General features: G+C 38.5%; 1 protein-coding gene across 1 annotated transcript in view; it reads right to left on the bottom strand.

Moving 5' to 3' along the window:
* The window catches only part of LOC144014174 (neurocan core protein-like), a 99,099-nt gene extending 81,584 nt beyond the window's left edge, over nt 1-17,515 (bottom strand). Inside the window, exon 1 of the mRNA XM_077513781.1 lies at nt 17,358-17,515. The gene's annotated coding sequence lies outside the window, so the exon portion shown is untranslated. The remainder of the gene's footprint in view (nt 1-17,357) is intronic.
* Between the last annotated feature and the right edge of the window lie 1,742 nt (nt 17,516-19,257).

The following is a 19,257-nucleotide window of genomic DNA, read 5'->3' as shown; positions in this document are numbered from 1 at the left end:
TTTTTTTAATTTTTTTATTTTTATTTATTTATTTATTTATTTTTTATTTAAAAAAAAAAAAAGGATTAGATAAGTTTTTAACTTCTTCCTACTCCCTTTGGACATCGAAACCATTTCCAATGATTATGAGTTTTTTTCTTTTTCTTTCTCTCAATTTTTACTTGCTATTTGTTTACGTTTATATGTTATGTTTACATGCTCAATAAACTTCAAACTTCATTTATTGTTTTCATCTTATTTCATAAGCATTCCATACAGTTCGGGAGTTCACCGCATAATTTCATGCCGGGAGATAGCGGCGTACTGTCACGTACGTTGTGTTAAGTGAAGTTATGTCGAATATTTATGAATGACGAAAGCTACCTAGTTTTATACGCGAGTAAATTGTGTTTTACCGTTCACCGTCTGTGGTCGCCATTTTAGAGTGACGTCACTTGTAGTCCGTCGGCCACACTTCCTGGTTTGAACTTGGAAAGGTCCGACTTCCGACCATCCTCGAATGCACCATTAGCAGCAACAACAAACAAACAAACAAACAAACAAACTGAAATATGCCTCTCTGCCTCTTTTTCTCACTTTGAATTCATGAATGTTGGTACTAATTATTTTTTTAAATATGCCATATAGTGATGGTGCGGAAGATGAACCGTCCGTAATATAGTGGTAGAATGCCTTGTCATTCAATTGCTAGTGTATTTTGTACTATGCCATATGAGCTAAACGTATGCTAATTAATTGCACGCTACTGTACAAGAGGAATAACACTTAAGTCTGATCATCAACAACTTGCATGCACTTGTGTGTTATTTCTACAAAAAAAAAAAAAAAAAAAAAATCACATTTTCCGGAGCTTTCTTGATGGGGAACCTCATCAGGGCAGCGAGAGTTGACGGCAAACAGAACAGCGGGGAGATCGTACGACTCTTACTGAGATGCGGATTTCCTCTCAACACAACGGGAGGCACAGGATGAGATGCACGACACCGCAAATGTCAGGAGGATCAGCCGAACGTATTCAACAGTGCACTCGTGTGTTCCCATGAGAATTAAAACAGTCGACGGTTCGAGCATATTATTTTGTGTTGTCAAAACAGTTCATAGGAACCTGAAAAAAAAAAAGAAAAAAAAAAGTGTCACAATGTTGTAACATGCGTCGGCGTCCGAGCCTGTTTAAATCGGACACAAATGTCATCTTGGGGGCGGCATGGATCAGTGGTATGGTGGTCGTTGAAACGCACTATATATATATATATATATATATATATATATATATATATATATATATATATATATATATATAAATGAAGTGCCATTTGCCATCTTGTCAACTTTTAACAAAGAAAAAAAAAATCTTATCACAGTTCATCGCAAGAACAAGTTCCAGGTCCATCCGCAATTGGCGAAAAGCCACAATATACTCTAATAAAAATAACATAAAAAAATATATATATATATTCCTCCCAAATCTAAACCATACTTTTCAACACACTGCAAACATATTTTAATGTACACAAAATACAACTGTAAGCATAAAAAATATATATATGTATATAAAAAATAAAATAAAATACTGAATTTGTATTGCAGTCTCTGTGTATTCCATATGTGCCTTTAAGAGGCGGGGTCTGATGGGGAGGAGTACGACGTCAGCAAAATACGCGTGAGAGTTTGGGAGTGAGCTACAGCAGCTAGTTGAGTGTGCTCATTATGGTTTACTTTTCAGTCAGTGGCTGAAAAAGTGTGTTTATTTATTTATTATATATTTATTTATTTTATTTTATTTTATTATCTGTTCTCGTTGCTGCTGGACATGTAAATTTCCCAGAGGGAGCCATCCCAAAGTGATCAATAAAGTCAAGTCTAAGTCTTGTGACTGTGGCTCTCCTTTCCCACATGTGAGGGTATTACAGTACGTGAGTACAGTGGAACCCCCGCATACTCAAATTTCAGTACCCGCAGGTGTAGTATTTTTTTTATTTGTTCCCAATTTTTGTCAATTTTGACGAGGGCTTATTGCAGATTTATCCCAATTTTTTTTTTCTTGTCTCCTTCTGAAAGCCTTGAAAGAAAGTTTCAAAGTGAAATATTTGCCTTTTTCAGACTGCCACTGAGCTGATAATAAATTGATCAAACACATCATAAATTATGAATGCTGAACATAAGCAAACATCCGAGCCTGTTTACACTTAAGCCCGATAGAAATACATTTTGGATTACACAAGCGTTGATGTATAGCACGCTGCCTTTAATCAACACTACACATGTACACGTTTACCCGTAGCTTAATTCTGAAGCAGCGTGACTTTTTGTAAACGTCAATCACTCCCCAGCAGGGGAGCATCCGTCCAAAGGCAAGACCTGAAGACGATCGTGATTATGACGTGGAAAAACTGCTCCTTCGTCTTAACAGCGCTGCCAGGAAAGACACGAAGCCCACAGCGGGAACAAAGAGCATAATGATGTTTTTAGTAGCATCATAAATTCTCCATCTTGGTGTGGGCGCTCTCGGGCGCCTGCGCTCGCTTGTTATTGGCCGGAAAGTCGCATTCTGCTCGGTTTGTTTTTACTGCCGCTGTTGTTTAATGTGACCAGATCAAACGAGCTGGTAAGCAAACCACATAAAATGGATTTTGTCTGGGAGACAGAACGGGCCAGTCGTGGAGGAAGTGAGGGAGACGTGGCGGGAGCGGATGCTAACGCTAACCGCTAGTCATGTCCAAACATCGGCCGGCTATGGGGCGGAGATGCCACTTGTAGACCAGGTGTGATATAGGAGGATGACAAACATTTGTGTTGTAGTTTTAGCCCTGCCACACACGTTAAACATACTTTCCAAACTGTCCTTAGTGCTAATTCTTTTGCGGTCAAGAAATGGGAGACTATCGTGTAACATCACTTCAAGAAAAGGAAGACTCTTACTTGTACACTTCATAAGATAAGAGATGATTCAAACTCTAATTGTCACTGCCAGTGAAGTTTTTTAAACAAACCAAATCATATAATTTCATCACTAGCTTAATGCTAACACATTATGCAAAATGCCATTGACAGGCTAACAAAGATTAGCATAGATGCTAAAGTAACTTGCATACATGTTGCATTAAACTATAAGCCTCCAAACAAGTGTGACTTCCACAAACTACTATAATTTCATTTTTCCAATGGGGTGGTCAACGGTAAAGGCCCGGCTACCCCAATCCGACGTCGGCCAAATGTGACCGACGCCTACCCCCTGTGGCGTCGGCACGTCGTGTAGAAAAATGACGTACACTCCGCACCGACCATTACGTACCTTCAGCGCATGCGTGAGAAGTAATTCCCCTCCATACCATCGGAGGCGGTAGTCATTATTACTACGGATGATTTGACTTGACTTGATTCGCCTGCAAAGAGCCAATCAAAAGTGACCACTTGTCACAGATCATTTTGCTTACTGCGATCAACGGCTCATTTATTCACTTAACATGGAAATCACATATAGAATATGTCAAATCTAAGGTATCACAAACTATAGCAGTTGTACACCAGGCTAAAGAATCATTGAACAAGAATGCTTTCTTATTATATAATTCATTGATTGTTCCATACCTGACCTTTGGCATGAAAGTGTGGCGGTGTGCAGCCAAAACCCGCACCGATTCCATCTTTTTGTTTTACAGAAATGTGCAATTCGTGTCATTTGTGGTTGCGGATGCAGAGACCACACTAATCCATTTTTTATACAACTAAAAACTTGAAAATTGAATGAATTGATCGAGTTTGACCGTCTCAAAATAATGTTTAAAGCCCATCATGAAATTTTACTACTTAGTATACAAATTAAATTTAAAAAAGGGAACGCAAGTATAAATTAAGAGGAACAGATTTTTTTTTTTTTCTCTAAAACAAAATATAGACCAAAACAAAAAGAACGATGTAACTCACGATGTCAGCTTTTGGAACAATCTGGATTGTAAAACAAAATCATCTCAGTCTAGTTGTATTTTTAAAAACTTGACAAAAGCTCAATTACTTGAAAAACTCAGCAGAGTAACATATATGAAGAGTGTCTTGCAACAGGACCTGTCCAAGTAGCTGTGTGAATGTTTTCAATGTTAGGTTGAAACCTCAAAGTCAACATCAACAAACCGCAAAGAAGAAACTCAGCAGCTGGTGTCCTGTCAAAACGCGTCAACCTTCAAGGCTGCGTTCACGTCTCCGGTTCGCTTCTCCTACTGCACACGATCTGCTGCTTCGCATCCCGTTTGCTTTCTTCACACACTCACAACAACAATCCATATCGCTCGCTTCTCTGAGGCGGGATTTAAAACAAGTTGGCCAGCTCCGATTTTAGCACCGATGCTAGTTTGTGTGAGTTCACGTGACCCGCGTCTGTGCATTTACATTGACTGAACCAAAAAAAAAAAAAAAAAAAAGCACAACTGTTCGCACGCACACGACAAAATCGTCACCATCAGGCAGCGACAATACGGAAGCAAACAATGATAAATAAATTATAGAATTATTAAACATTCATTTGTCTAGCAGGACTCTAATACGCCATTAGTTTCACTACGGATAACCTTCGCACATTAGGATTTTTTTTTTAATTATTATTTAATGGTCTATGCACCTTGAATGTAACATATCTACTAATTATTAAAAATATCTATGCAGTAACATTACAGAATAATCCGTCTATGCAAGTGGTTCATCAACTTTTCACACCTAAAACAAAATAGTTTTTTGGTATTAAGTATACCAACATCATGAACAACATTAAAGTGGAAGTCAACATTTCTTGACATTCATGTGTTATATGCGTACTAGTCTAAACATGACATTCTGATTAATATTACATTTGTGGAATATGAGTTATGAAGCAAAATACAGCCATTTTTATCCATCTCTGTGGGCGGCCATTTTGCCACATGCTGTCAACTGAAGATGACATCAGAGTTGCTCAGAGCTGATGCAACGACCAATCACAGCTCACCATTTTTCTGAAGCTGACCTGTGATTGGTTGTTGACCTGAGCAACTGTGATGTCATCTTCAGTTGACAGCAAGTGTCAAAATGGCCGACCCCTGAAATGGATCAAAAAGGCTGGATTTTGCTGCTTAACTCATGTTCCACAAATGTAATAATACCAGTGAGGCTGCATAGATCATATTGTTGTCAACAAAAAAATTGGGGGGGTCGACTTCCCCTTTTAAACACAATCCTGTTGTAGGCCAAAGTGTTCACCCCCCAAAAAAAAAAACATCATGCACAGATTGCACATTAACGAACACTGCAATCTAATACAGTGGAACTTCTACTTACGAACGTCTCTTCATACGAAATTTTCGAGTTACGAAACGGCCCAACGGGAAAATATTGCCTCTTGTTACAAAAGAAATTTCTAGATACGAAAGGTAAAAATACATTACCGAACGCAGTTTGCACTTTGAATGTACCATATTTACGGCATATTTAATGTCAGTTCGCACTGGCTGTGATTTATTGCGGATGTTCATTATTTAGTGCACTTTTTATGCGTGTGCGTGTAAATGTCAGTGAATAAATGTCAGAACAGCAAAGAGTATTTTGATGATTTTTAGATTCACACGGACGTGCTAAATACCATCTGTCTTTTTATATGCACTTGAATTCAGTTTTGGTCCTCATAACATGTCATTTCTATGAGTGAATGAATGAATGAATGAATGAATGAATGAATGAATGAAAAGTCAACAGTGTCATTTGTTTACAGCCTGACTCGTTGTGTTGATGTCAACCATAATTTAAAAAAAAAAAATATCTAAAAACATACAAAGGCTAATGGGTCTGTTTACATCAGAGCAGATAAACAGAAAAGAAAATGTTATACTTATGTAAAAACACATTTAAAGCAAGTCAAGTACAAGGTTTGGAAGCGTGTCAACAAACAAAAACACAAAATTCAAAATGTTGAAATCGCACCCTCAAGCACGTTCATCCTTTTTGTATCGCATTCGAGTGGTTCACCTGATGAAACGCCGCTTGAACGGACTTTGAGGCTCCATCAGGACCTCCTTTTCGCAATCTCTCCATTTGGAGACTGCATGGCGAGATTTGTTTTATTTTTATTTATTTTTTTGTCAGATTCTTCCGTATGCCTTTGCAGCCGAAGAACTAGCTAGCGGTATTGTTTGGGAATTAAAAAAATAAAATAAAAACAGAATTGAAGAGCGTCAGAGCTGTCAAAACGACAGATCCATCCTGTAAGCAACCTTTGCAGAAAAGTGGAAATCCAAGTCAGCTGTCAAAAGTGCAGAAAATCGCGTCATGTTGAAAATGTTAGCGTCAGATGCTTTCTGTTTGTAACCACCTCAAACGACGAGCTCCAGAAAAAAAAACAAAAAAAGTAAAAAGTTGGACTTGCCAAATGGCCTAAAATTGAACCAGAGTGTAAAATGGGTCAATTGAGCCAGATTCGTCTTTTGCAAAATAATCGACAAGAGCTCCTCCGCTGGCAGATTTTTATTTTTTTACATGCCCAATTACGTACTGATTTACCTTGCCGCTTAAAATTCAGGTCATGTGTGGCTGAGCACTTGTGCGTGTGTGTCTAATGAGCTCCCGTGCAGCATCTGTGCTTTGTGCGCTCCACTCGACAGCCGTCTCGGTCCTCCTCCTTTCATCCCGTGTAAAGCGTGGCAGTTGCGAAGACAAAAAAACAAAACAAAAAAACCCCAAAACAAAACGGTTTTAAAAACATGGAACCTCTTCTGCCAAAGCTCTTGGCTATTTGTTTTGTTTGTGTCGCGCGCGCGCACGGACGCACACGGTGCAGATTTCTTATGTTGATTAGCATCGCCACAGAATCCAGTGGAGAACAATCAGTGGCTCAGCTTTTTTTTTTTTTATTGGCTATTATGCAGTTTGTTATAATGACTGATTTGATGGCTTCACTCGGTGTATTTGAAATGATGCTGAAAACTAGGACTGGGTTTTAAAAAACATTGTTATGTTCTGGGGTTGGATCCCAAAAACGCAGACTCAAATAAGATTTTAGCTCTTTATTCACAGCGAGAGGCGTGGAATAAACTTGACTAGACGAGAAACAACGAGAGTTGCACAGAGGAACAGAGGTAACAGAAGTAATAATCCGACAAAAACACACCCTCCTCAGACAGGCTTATATAGACAGCGGATCGATCTGATTCGTCGTGGCTGGACATGTGGGTAACAGGACTGACATGGAATTACCCGATTGGCTGTTGGCTGACTAGAGAAAGAGATTAAAGATTCCTGACATCACATAGCTTTTGACATCACATAGCATCTTACCAGTTGAAACTAGAAGCTGGTTACATCAGTTCAAAACAGACACTTGATCTCACGGTCGTGGCCCAAAAATAACCCTTGCATGACCCTAGTCATGACCCTTACATGACCCCAGTCATGACAGTAAACGTAAATAAATAAAACTGATGATGACATCACCTGTGCTGAGGAAGTAGGTAATGACCAATCATGGCTCAGTTTAGTGAGCAAACCCAGAAAACAGGTGAGCCATGATTGGCCGTGACCTACTTTCTCAGCACAGGTGATGTCATCATCGGTCGACTGTAAGTAGAAAAGTTACTTTTCAACGGTATTAATTGTACATGAAAAATAATGAAGTTATCAAATTCATTCTGTACAAAATATTAACTTTTTACTGCTGAAAATTGTTCAATGAGGCAAGTGTCCCTTTAAGTGATTATAACATTCTTAATAATCTAAATCATTTGACCAGTTACTGCCTCCGCAAAATTTACTTTATCATTAAAATTTAATATTTGTGTAGTATTTATCATGGTCTTGATATTAAAGAAGAATTGATGTTCCATATTGAACTGAAGTGAATCAAATCAAAAATGAAAATGGAATTGAGCTGAACTAGTATCATTGTCCCGGTTTTGGACTTCCAACAATGTAGCATGATGAAGACAAAACAAAATGTGACATTACCCACAATGCACCTCTGTATACGCACCTGGGTGTGTGTAAAGCTTCCTCCACATGCTGTATTTTGGAACGTTCAAACTCAAATTGACTTTTTTTTTTTTTTTTTAATTGCGTCATGCCGCCCGTCCTCGTTCCTAATCGTATCATTGCAGAACATAATGAAGGCGAGAATTAATTAGGTGAGCTGTCGGGTTCCTTTTGCTGCAGGTAAGACTCGCCCTAGTTGGCCTGAGCGCGTTTCACTCACATTGCCTCACGCTGCCTCCTGATAATAAGCCTTAATGTAGCCTCAGTCCAAGTGGAACTGTAATTGGGTTTCAGCAGCCTTCTTTTTTTGTTTTTTTTTTGTTTCTCCCAATCAATAGTGACACTTAAGCTTGTGCACGTAGCGCTCCATTAATTTGTATTCTCAAAAACAGTAAACACCACCAAACATTTACACTTCAAATGGTCGCTTGTCACTCATTCTTCAGAAAGTGGGAAATGTAATAAATGAGATGCTAAATGTTGAAGCGATTAATTAGTCATCTTTACTATACTTCGCATTGACATTTCGCCGCTAGCCGCTAATCAAATGTTTTTGACATTTCATCTTCTTTCGGTTGGCCAATTTACGGAGAACTTTTGACTCACATGTTTGCTGCCATTACAGCAACAAAACAAGATTAGCAGTTAGCCTCGCTAGCTTTTCTGCTCGTCTAGCTAGCATTAAAAAGATTCATACCAGCCAAAATGTTGTGTCTATTAATGCGTGGCCATTAGCCAACCAGTAGCATTATATTAGCATACATTATCATATGGCATTAGCATACTATGCTAATGCTTACCAGATTTTGCAGAGCACTTTTTTTTTTTTTTTTTAATGTTCTCCGTTTTCTCTGGGAAAATGTATTTTGATACTGTTGACCCTGGATGAACTGTGAAGGAAAACAAACTTTATTTTTCTGTGACCTGCCCGGAAGCAAATGTTTTGAGCAAAAAAAAAAAAAAAAAAGAATAAAATTAATAATCAAAACCTAACTTGTTGAAGTTAACAAAAAACAAACAAACAAACAAACAAAAAATCTTGACAAAAATATGTTCTAATATTGCAATAATTGAATATGAGTTAAGCAGCAAAATCCAGCAGTTTTTATCAACATCAGAAGGCGGCCATTTTGCCACTTGCTGTCGACCGAAAATGACATCACAGTTGCTCAGGTAACAACCAATCACAGCTCAGCTTCAGAAAACAGGTGAAATGAGCTGTGACTGGCTGTTGCCTGAGCAACATTGACGTCATCTTCAGTCGACAACAAGTGGCAAAATGGCCGCCCCCCTGAGATGGATCAAAACGGCTGGATTTTGCTGCAGAATTCATATTCCACAAATATATTAACCTGAATGTCATGTTTAGACTGGTGAGGTCACATATAACAATTATTGTCAAGAAATGTTGAAGGTTGACTTGCATTTTAACTAACTTAACTTATTATAACCAGGTAGGCAAATGTTCTTGAGTGGTGGTTGTGGTCTTGTTTCTCCATGAAATCATTTTGGTGTTGGCAGCACAATGTTTCAAGGTTTCTAGGTTTGAATCGGCCTGACTGTGCTCATTTGTAATCTCTTTCCAGGTAATCCATCTTCCTTGTCTGTCAGTTAAATCAACATTAAATAAAACTCTTTCAGCTCAAGATCCAAATCCAAAATGCGATTCCATCCCCAAAGCCCAAATTTGCTATGTACTGTACATGTGTAGAATGTATTGCCATAACCGCTTGGATAAGCTCCATCTCACCTTTGACCCTATATAAGCGCTCGAAAATGGATGGATGGATAATCAGTTGTCAATGATATCAACAAATGAGTCCGAGTGATGTTTCTGTTCCGCTCGCTCTTCCTCACTCACCTACTTCTTCTTGTCACATTTCCATGCTAACAACCATCTGTTTGTTGATCATAATTACCGCACATTTGGCAACATGTACTTTAAAAACAGCAGGACTTTTCGCAAGATGATTATACTCACTCTACAAGAACCTGCCGCCATTTTGTCCCTTTCAGTGCAGCATTTCACCCTCGGACAAAACAGCCATTCAACTAAAAGTATAAATGTGTTCACCTTGTATTTATTGATGATTTGATTACACACACTGCTAACACTGTAATGTGTCTCATTCTTTTCTGTGCTCAGTGACGGACGCCATTTTTATTATTATTTTGTACAGAAGCGAATGAAAAACATGAGTGGAAGAAAGTAAAACACGCATATGGAATACGATTGTGAACAAATATAAAATGTAAACAAACAAATGTAAAATGTAAACAAACGCGCAGCGGCTCTGATATTACACATCTTTAGGTTCATATGAAACCTAATTGAATCCTGTCTCAGGTAAGAGAGTCTCGCCAGCTGGAAGGAAACTTGTGAGAAGCCGCTGCGGTAATTTGATGATAGTGTTACAGCCCCATCTTGTGGAACAGATCGGCGTTGCAGATCATAGTGCGAATGCTGGCTTTTTATTACTTAGCTGTTTATTGCCAAATTGTGATTGTTTTTTTGTTTTGTTTTTTTAGGATGTTGGAAAAATAGATCCAACGTTACAGATTACAATTAATTAAAGCATGTTTGGAAATGTCTTTCATTTCATTAGTTTAACTCAAAAGGCGACATTGTAGTCACTGAACACATCAGGAAGTGCAATACTATATAATATCCAGTTTGAAGTTTAAGCTGTAATTAAACGTATTAAAAAATTGAATATTTCGTTTTGTGTGACTCTATATAAAACTAAATTATACTTGAGTTGCATTGCTGTGTTGAAAAAAATAATAATATTAAGATGCACCTGTGCCATAGAAAAATGCTTTGCATTTAACTTTTCATCGATTGAAGTAAATTCATAATAGAGTAATATTCCAAAAGTTTTCTTATTAGTTTAAAAATAAAATTAAAAGTGCATAATATTAAATGTAAATGAATAACAGTTTGGGAACCAGAGTCCTGATGTATGATCACATATGCCATTTATTCTCATAATCCAGGATGTTGTTCTTTAAAATACTCTCCTAAAAGGTGAAATAGGCTTCAATTTTTTCAATTAAACAATTATTAAATTAACGGGACACACACCTAAGAAGCTTGTTTGCTCAATCCTGTCAAGATTTACACAATACGAACGTCCAGGTGGTTTAAAAAAAATATATGAAAGATGATAATGATGATATATGCAGATCATTTTTGCTCATTAAAGTTTCCTGTAACAAATTTTGATATAACCAAACAATGAGAAGACAGACATTTGAAAATGCTGCCGTCATTGTGGGCCAGCTCGTCGGCCTCTCCAATATGAAATCTGATTGGCTCACGTGACATGGGTCAACACACTGCTCGTTCCAAAGCCCCAATGCAGATAACAGCCTGAAAGTTGATTGGACAATAATGACGATGATGATGATGATGATAATAATAATAATAATAATAATAATAATAATAATAATAATACTGCGATTGGCAGGCAACCATTTCAGGGTGTACCCCGCTTACTGCCCAAAGCCAGCTGGGATAGGCTCCAGCAGCCCCGTGACCCTTATGAGGAGCAAGCGGTTCAGAAAATGGATGGATGATAATAATATTATTAATAATAATAATAATAATAATAATAATAATACATTTGCGTCCACATTTAAAGCAGTGCAGCCAAAATAATATATGAAATGAAGAGATTAATGATTTGAGAATAAATTAATATAACAGATATTAGATTTTAAATTGTAAATGTATGCTGTCCAATTTCCATCCAGAACGTCCTCTCCCACGGATTATGTTCACATTTTGTCCAGCAGGGGTCACCGGCGGCCTCCCCGCGTTGGAACTCCCGCCCGCCCTCCTCCTTCCCATTCAGGCTCCCATCCATTCATCATCAATCTTCTTTTTACTCGCACTGACAAAAGATGCGAGTGTGGGAAAACACAACAATGCATTAGAGAACACAGACAGCGATTAACATAAGCATAGAGGAGGGTAAATGTGTGTGTGTGTGTGTGTGTGCGTGTGGATTCGGAGTGCGAATGTGTGCGTGTTGATCTACTCCTTCTCCCATATTTGACAATTAAATGAAACTTTAAAGTCATTTAGATGATTGCATTTAACTCATTCACTCCCAGCCATTTTCACTGAAGAAAAACCCCTTCGGTCCCTGCTGTTTTGCTGTATTTTGACTGATTTTGATTTGATTCATCAGGGGGGGAAAAAAAAGTATATTTCTATCTATCTGTTTCCGTTTTGCAGTAATATTAGCATTAGAATATAGCTAAGTTTCATCATTATTTACAAATCTGTTTAAAATTGTGTGGGCAAAAAAAGCCTGTTGCAGCATGGCCCTAGTTGATCTTTTATACTCTGCTGCCACCTTCTGCCCGTTATTGTAATAACTAAGATTGTTTCAACCGATATCTTCAGTTCAGAGGCTGCATCAAAGCTCTAGCATTAAAAAAAACCAAAACATTAAAAACGTATTAATATGTCTTTGGGACACTGGCAATATTTAAAAGAAAACGTATTTATACGTCTTTGGGAGCTAATGAGTTAATTGTAAATTAAACCGAATACTTCCAATGAGATACTCTCCCAGTATCTGAGAGATTCGAATGAGTAAAATAAAGAATCGAACAGTATCCATTTTGTTTGACAATTAAAACTTGACACGTTATATTTAATTAAAAAACAATCTAACGTCCTAACAAGTCCATTCGGGATTCACGCTACAATGATTTTGACTTGTGTGCCGTGTGTAAGAATAATAAATAAAGAAAAATAAGAAAGCAGATCTCAGGTCCGTCTTGACGAGGGTGCACCTAAAATGACGTCTTTCATCCTGGCTGGGCCGCTCGCTCTTTCCCACCCAAATCAAAAGGGGGCGAGTCGTGGTGGTGGGGGTGGTGGGGGGGGTCATGTCTGGCCACCCCTCAGGAGAATAACGGGGTCTCTGTCTGGTCCCCCCCAAACCAGCAACGGTTCTCCGCCATCCCTATGACAACAGCCAAGGACCCCGGCAGGCCCCCTCAGGCCTCTCGTTTCAGCAGATGCCCGTAATTAACGGGACTATATGGAGGTGTCAGTCGGGGCCCCGTCTGCCTTTACATGGGGGCCAACCCTCTCTCCCAGACTTGTCAGGAGCCCATAAGGATGGATGACAAATGAGGGGTGCGTGACGGTGTGCGCTGGGTTGGGGGGGTAAGGCACTGTCCATCAGTATTGACCAAGTCCGACTAGAACTAACCTTCTTGCAAAATGATTATATGCTTGGAAGTTTTGTGAATACAATAGATGGCAAAAGTACTCAACATGATGTACTTACCAAAGTTGTACATGGTAAAAGTAGAAGCACTGATCCGTCATTGTTACAGTAATTTCATACTAATTCATAAAATTGCGTTAAAATTAAAAAGATATACTGTACTGTAAAAAAGTGTGATATTGATTTGCGTCATTTTTCTGCCACGAGATGGCATAATTGCATTTGTAAGACTCAACTGTTTTCCAAATCCTGTTGAAATCAAGTCACTTCCTGTTGAAATCAGGGTACTTCCTGTTGAAATCAAGTCAATTACTGTTTCAATCAGGTCACTCCTGTTGAAATCAGGTCACTTCCTGTTGAAATCAGGTCACTTCCGGGTCACTTCCTATTGAAATCAAGTCGCTTCCTGTTGAAATCAGGCCACTTCCTGTTGATTTTAGCCCTCGTCCGGGTCACTTCCTGTTGAAAGCAGGTCACTTCCCATTGAAATCAAGTCACTTCCAGTTGAAATCAGGGTACTTCCTGTTGATTATAGGCTACTTCCAGGTCACTCCCTATTAAAATCAGGTCACTTCTGGGTCACTTCCTATTGAAATCAAGTCAATTCCTGTTTCAATCAGGTCGCTCCTGTTGAAATCAGGTCACTTCCTGTTGAAATCAGGTCACTTCCGGGTCACTTCTTATTGAAATCAAGTCGCTTCCTGTTGAAATCAGGCCACTTCCTGTTGATTTTAGGCCTCGTCCGGGTTACTTCCTGTTGAAAGCAGGTCACTTCCCATTGAAATCAAGTCACTTCCAGTTGAAATCAGGGTACTTCCTGTTGATTATAGGCTACTTCCAGGTCACTCCCTATTAAAATCAGGTCACTTCTGGGTCACTTCCTATTGAAATCAAGTCAATTCCTGTTTCAATCAGGTCGCTCCTGTTGAAATCAGGTCACTTCCTGTTGAAATCAGGTCACTTCCGGGTCACTTCTTATTGAAATCAAGTCGCTTCCTGTTGAAATCAGGCCACTTCCTGTTGATTTTAGGCCTCGTCCGAGTCACTTCCTGTTGAAAGCAGGTCACTTCCCATTGAAATCAAGTCACTTCCAGTTGAAATCAGGGTACTTCCTGTTGATTATAGGCTACTTCCAGGTCACTCCCTATTAAAATCAGGTCACTTCTGGGTCACTTCCTGTTGAAATCAGGTCACTTCCTATTGAAATCAAGTCAATTCCTGTTTCAATCAGGTCACTCCTGTTGAAATCAGGTCACTTCCTGTTGAAATCAGGTCACTTCCGGGTCACTTCCTATTGAAATCAAGTCGCTTCCTGTTGAAATCAGGCCACTTCCTGTTAATTTTAGGCCTCGTCCGGGTCACTTCCTGTTGAAATCAAGTCACTTCTCTAGGTACTAGGTTTTGTTTTTGTTTTTTTGTTGTTGTTTTTTTTTTTGGGGGGGGGGCGGTCGGGGGGAAGTGCATTGCCATGGTAATTCGGAATTCCGAAAAAAAAAAAAATTCCCCGCCGAGTCAGATCGAGCCGCATCTTTTGATACCTCATTTGTGCCGGTACGTTCAACGGTTGAGCCACATTTTGTCTTAAAAATTCCGGTAAATAAAGAAAAATAATAAATGCCATTTTCGAGGATAGTAATATGTGCCTGCTTTGCTTTGCAGCAGTCACATAACAATTATCATTATTTGAAGTCAATAAATCCTGTTTTATGAAAATTTCTCACTGCAATAGAAAAACCTCATAGATTAGCAACAATTTGACCCTCCAAAGCCATCATGTGCAAAGGTCACCAAAGGTCAATCGCGTCTGTTTGAAGACGCATCCGTCCCGCCACTGGCCGGCGAACGACCCCTCGGGTCAGCCGATGCACTGCCGGCGAGTCCATCAAGAATCAACGGCGCTGGTCAGCGGCACGCTCCGGCCCCCCGCTGTGGGGGAGTTCACGGGGGTGTCATCGTACGTCCGGCCCGGCCGGCCCCTTTTTTTTGTTGCCATGACTTAATAAGGCTCGCTGATGGCTTTGCCTCTTTTTTTGTGCGCGCGCTTCCAGCACACAAGAGTCGAGTTTTACGCCGACGCTTATTAAAAGCGGGCTGAGGAGGTCCGTAAAAAGGAAGCTCGTCAACGTGCGTTTACAAGCTCGTCAAAACGGCTCGACAATACCGTCGGCTTGGCGGTACAATTTTGTCGACTAATTGAACCGATGTCAAATGACAAGTCTGGTCAGTTTATCAGAAAGTGATGGAAAATTCAATGTAGAAGGTTAAAGATCAGGATTTTTTTATTTTTTTTGGAACAATTAATGAGAAACATACAGTGCAAAAATTAATAAATAAAAAAATATATTTAAAAAATATGAGAAGCTAATAATCATCATACTGTAAGAATAAAATCCAATTACATCATTAAATATTTACAGAAAGCTCTTCTTTTAGATGACCGATGATCAGGGTTATAGTTTTTGAATTTTTCATTTTAGTTAGTTTTGATTTCGTTTTGAGTTTTGTGTTTTAAATGTAGTTAGTTTTAATTAGTTTTGAGGGTGGTTCTGTTCATTTTTATTAGTTTTAGCTCTTTAATAAATGCTTAGTTTTAGTTTAGTTTTAGTTAGTTTCAGTATTAGTTTTATTTTTTATTTATTTATTTACGTGTATTACTTGTGCACAATATTTAAAAAAAAAATATGCGAGCGACATCAAAGCATTTTTATTTTTATTTTATTTCATTAAAAAAATTGTTCGTTTTTATTTTAGTTTTAGTTTTTTTTAGTTTCAGTTAACTAAAATAACCTTGCTGATGATATAACAATTTTTCTACCAATATTACGATCTTAATTTTTTTACACATTACTCTTCACAGTTATCACTTTATTTTTGTAACTAGAGCTGTCAAAATTAAATGATTAATCGACAAGCAATCGACTATCAAATTAATCGACAACTATTTTAATAATGGAGTAATGGTTTTGAGCCATTTTTTTTAAATATTTCAAATTGTCCAAATGCTCTGATTTCTGCATATCCACAGTAATTGTTGACTGATTTCTGTAGTCCTTCATGCAAGAAGACTTATTATCTTCTGTGTTTAAATCAAAATAAGACATTTGCAAACTTCTGCTTTTACTTTGGGAAACAATGATCGAACTGATAACATAGTGCAACACCAATCCCCCCCAAACAGGCCAAAATTCAGGGGGTGGGGCTTGTTGACTGGACATTAGTTGAATACTAGCTGTGGTTTACCAATATCATTTTATTGACATTATTATTATTATTTTTTTTTTCAGTTTTAATACTTGTTTATACCCATCAGTCAAGTAAAAATGTGATTGTTGATGATGACTGACTGGCAGAGCCAGCCAAAAATTGTACTCAAGTAAGAGTAGCGTTACTTCAAAAATAATATTACTAATGTAAAAGTAAAAAGTAATCATTAAAAAATGTACTCAAGTAGAAGTAAAAAAAGTATTCGCTGAAAAGAATACTCAAGTACTGAGTAACTGCTTGAACAATGTCTGATTTATTTTTTAAAAACAATATAATCAGACAGACAAAAACATTCATTGTTGTTGGGGTGAACCCTCTGTTGACACAAAAAATATCAGGCTACGAGTTTACAGGCGAGTAAGCCATTGAAATCACACATTCAGTTCAATTTGCAAAGTTAAATTAAGTTAACGATATTAGAGTATGATTTCTGATGATTAATGTATTAAATCTGAGTGTACACCTGAAAATATTGTGGTCACTACATTTCTGTAAATACCCATCCAGCAGAGCAATTAGAAACTTGTACTTTTTAGCCTAAATCTTTTTTTGTTTACATATGCTATCATTGCTACATTGAATAAGAATGGCTTAACGTTAATATGTTTTTTTTTTTTTTTTTTACATGGAGTCAAGTGTTTATCTGTTCCCCAAACTTGTTTACAGTTAATAATTTGTGACACTTAGTGGCAACCGCCAATTCACGCCTCCATATAACATGTATCGTCGTCTGTTTCGTTTTACGGCAACAGTAAACAAAGTGTTTGCAAAAGAGTCTGTGTGAAAAGGTCCTTTTCAACACTGAAGGCAAAATACCTGCCTCAATACAGCAAAAAGGGGAATTTAGGTCAAACTTACCGCGACATGTTACCTCAGGTTCGATGTGGAATTTTTACATGCCGAAATGTCCGTTTGTTCCGGCAGACACATAAGACACCGCATTATAAAGCTGTCATTCCGCACGGCGTGTAGCGTGTAATTCGGCTTCGTTCTTCTCCCGCTGCCATGTTCCAAATGCCGACAGCGTTTCCTCTGCCTGTGGTCACGTGACTGCATTGTTACGTCTGATTGGTAGAATGCTAAGGGAAGGAGTCGTCATGTGATTATTGTTGCTACGTCTGATTGGTGAAACGCAGTCATGTGGCAGAACCGCTTTTGGCGTCACTGGTAAAGATAATAAATAAATAAATAAATAAATAAATAAATAAATAAATAAATAAATAAATAAATAAATAAATAAATAAAAGTAACGACTTTAAGTGTAGCCAAATAGAGCAGAGTAAGAGTAGCGATCCTTTTTCACACATCTACTCAAGTAAAAGTAAAAAGTATTGTGTGGTAAACCTACTCTTAGAAGTACAATAAAAAAAATTTTTTTTAAAGTTACTCAAGTACATGTAACGGAGTAAATGTAACTCGTTACTACCCACCTCTGCTGACTGGCGATGTTTTAAGTTGACTTTATTAAAACAAAATATATACTAGTACTAATAATGGGCTTTATCCAAATGCAGAGAATTACCTTTGGTTGGCCTATATGTGAGTTTACACCTTATAATAAGTGATCATAGACAGTAGTAAAATATCAAATGTACATACTGGGTTGAAATTAGTTTATAAGCACAGATGCAGCAACAACGTGCAAGACGCATTCCTTTAATTGAACCAGATTTGAACATTTTTCCCGATTAACTGATTTCCTGTGGGGTGTGATTTCTCCTTCCCGATCTGCTTGGAAAACGGGTCACCGTTAACCTTGCTCTCACAAGATGAATTCTCGCGGTATGTGTGAGTTCACAAACCCCGGAGAAGACATCTTGTACCGCTCCCGTTGACTTCCGCCAAACCGAACCGCTGTTGGTTCGGACCAATCACAGAGCCACATTGTGTCTGGGGGCGGGATATGCAACTGTGACGAAACCAGGAAGCCAGCGCCGACGCGGGGGCTAACAAACAAAGCTAACACGGAAGAATGGATGCTACAATTGATTGTGTTCTCGCAGGATGACTCAGCGTTTTCTTGTTGAATGTTGAACAGCGAGAGGCGCTTTGTGCATTTCTAGCTAGTAAGATGTTCGTGCTTTTCCCCCCCTTTGGCAAGAACGAAGACGAAATTTTCACCCGTGGACTGGTTAAAACAAACGTGTAGAATGCCGCATCGTCCAATCAGCTCGAATTACTGTACGGAATGTCCCGCCTTTTCCCGACCGTGGCGAGGTACCGGATGGATACTGCACAGAACTCACTTGAGTGAAGCGCAATATCCGTCTGGCTGTTGCCAGGTCAGGTCGCCAGGGTCGATTGTCGTAAATGTCGAACGTGACGGCAAATCGGTACGTGCGCAGTCAATCGACATTGACTCTGACGTCAAAAGCAACTGTCTGGTTTAGGGGAGGAAACTTGTGATTAGCGGTGGATGCGTTGCAATGTGTAGCTTAGCATGTTAGCTCTATTAGTCGTTTCACTGCCAGCCCGGTTAAACATAGATTTTTGACGAATAAAGCCGTCAATGGCAGTGAATGAGCTGTAAGCACACACGTACATTTTTTTCCCCTCATCGTTTCTCACATCTTATAAATTGTTTAAGATGCTCACAATTGTTGTGCGTTACTTTCTTGTGTAAACAAATGACCAAATAAAATAAATAAATTCACATGTTTTCAAGTGCAAAAAGTATGTCACGTAAAGTCATGAGTGGCCATGGCCGCCGTGAACTTCCAAATGATGACTGAGTGATCAAATAATTCCCTCGGGGGAT

This window comes from Festucalex cinctus, chromosome 1 (assembly GCF_051991245.1).
Source record: "Festucalex cinctus isolate MCC-2025b chromosome 1, RoL_Fcin_1.0, whole genome shotgun sequence".
In the NCBI taxonomy this organism is placed as follows: Eukaryota; Metazoa; Chordata; class Actinopteri; order Syngnathiformes; family Syngnathidae; genus Festucalex; species Festucalex cinctus.
This window is presented reverse-complemented; position numbering and strand designations above follow the sequence as displayed.